A 2,076-nucleotide genomic window follows, 5' to 3' on the forward strand; every position below is an offset into this window, starting at 1 on the left:
CACCACCGCTTGATTGTCAACCAAGTTCTCCAGTTGGATGCACAGAATCCTCCTCCTCCTCCCTGCCAGCTCTGCACCTTTTCTAAATTTAAAACAAGCAAACTAGGCAGCAGATATGTCCTGTATTTAGTTAGAATAAATGTTTTGTAATGTTGTTGAGCAGTCTGGCAGATTAATTAGTTCTCTCTGGAGAGCAACTTTTGACTGGTAAGGGAGACACCATCCATTTTAAACCAACTAAAGGCATTGAGGATGAGCAAGAAACCCCAAGATTTTGCAGAAAAAGAACCCAAACCAACAGAGGAAAAGTAAAAAAAAAAAGAAGAGTGATACAGACAGGGGCTTATGCCTCCCCATGTCCCCAGAAGAGCAGCCCTGCAAGCAGAGAGCAACCACCAACCTGCAGGTAAGTAACAAGATCATTTAGCACCAGTAAGCCTGTTACACTAGAACTGAGCTCTTCCACTTCTCAGCAGTGACAGGCAACAATTCATTAGCAGCAAACACTCTGATGGGTACTTGGTCCTTATTCCAGCAGGTAGACTCTTTCAGCCGAGATGTCTGTCCCAGTGCAACACAGCTCAGTAGTAGTCACAGTAAAAGCACCACAAATACAATTTTGTAACCCATTTTACTTTTCCTCTTGTGAAACGCATATTTATTAATCTGGAAAAATTTCCTGCGGGGAGTTTATGGCAATTGTAGCTCCAAATTCTCTCATGAATTAATTTCTCTTTGAACACGTAAAATTTAAAAGCAGCTTCATGCAACATAAGTACCCAATAAAATCCACCCCAACTTTAAATATAAAATTTAATAGGAAGGACCTATATAACCAGCAGCACCAATTCCAAGACCATAACCATGAAATCTCTAATAGAGTTGTGCTCTTGAACCAGCTGATAACCAGCCACAACCTGATTTCTCTGAGAGCAATGCTGTTGTTGTTTCCCACCTCTGTGAGGGAACAGAAGGGAAACAGAGGTTTTTCTTGGTAGGAGGGGAAGATATTTGTGAGGCCAAGTCGCCATCAAGAACATACGTGAACCTCATTGGGAACTATGTTTACTGTAGCCAGCTCCTCCTGGTACACCAACGCTTGACAATTTTTAAGTCATCTAAAGCTTCATTTTTATGCCACAGACATTATTCAAAAGATGTGGCCAGGCAGTCATCCCACCAGAGCTAGGTGATCTATCCCAGCACTTCAGTAACCTCGAAGGAACAGCATAGAGGTGAGACTTGAAATCCTCATACCAAAGATTACATTATCAAAAGGGTAATAAACATTAACTGCAGTTACCTGGTGTTTACGGGACTATGAAAAGATAGAGTCATTTTGGGTCTTGTTAAATTGTGGGTTTAGGTGCTGAAAAGTAGCTTCCAGTGCTGAACATTTCCATATGCCATTTAATAAGCTTTGAGTACTTCACCCATTAATCTGAGTGAATATCCCCCTACTCATCTCCAACAGCATCTGTAACACAGCTATTGGAATTACACGTCTGCAGTGACTCTGCTCAGCTTCCAGAGCCATTCAAAATTTTGGGGAGCCTCTTTAGAACTTTGACATTCCTGAGAGAAGAGCCCTTGCCATTGTATAGCTGAAGAGGCTATTAAGATGTTCCCTCTCATGCAATCCAGCATTGAAGCACAAGCTCTGCAGAGGAAGAAAAAGGCTTCACCTTTATGAAGCACCCATTTTCAAGCCCCCTAGATTCATGTCTAAACTTCCCAACAAGCTCAATGAATCTCCACAGGATGAAGAATAAGGAGACATATGTTTCAGATGGCTACAAGAAGAAATAGGGGGTTAATCTTTGATAGAAAGTAATAGTTTGCCCAGCAAAACGTATTTTGGGGTAAGTTGGAGAAAGCACAGAGATGACACACAGGTCCAGAAGCCCGTGCCCATCCTACAGCCACAGATTCAGGCGACCCACCAGTCCTTGCACAGTCTGCACCAAAGACACAATTAAACTGCTTATGAACAATATAAAACTCAAAACAAATCAACTGGTCCAACTAATATGATCTGTGTCCACATAGTGAAGACCAGAAAGGAAACACGTCAGC

Source organism: Onychostruthus taczanowskii, unplaced genomic scaffold (assembly GCF_017590055.1).
Source record: "Onychostruthus taczanowskii isolate IOZ18803 unplaced genomic scaffold, ASM1759005v1 scaffold13, whole genome shotgun sequence".
In the NCBI taxonomy this organism is placed as follows: Eukaryota; Metazoa; Chordata; class Aves; order Passeriformes; family Passeridae; genus Onychostruthus; species Onychostruthus taczanowskii.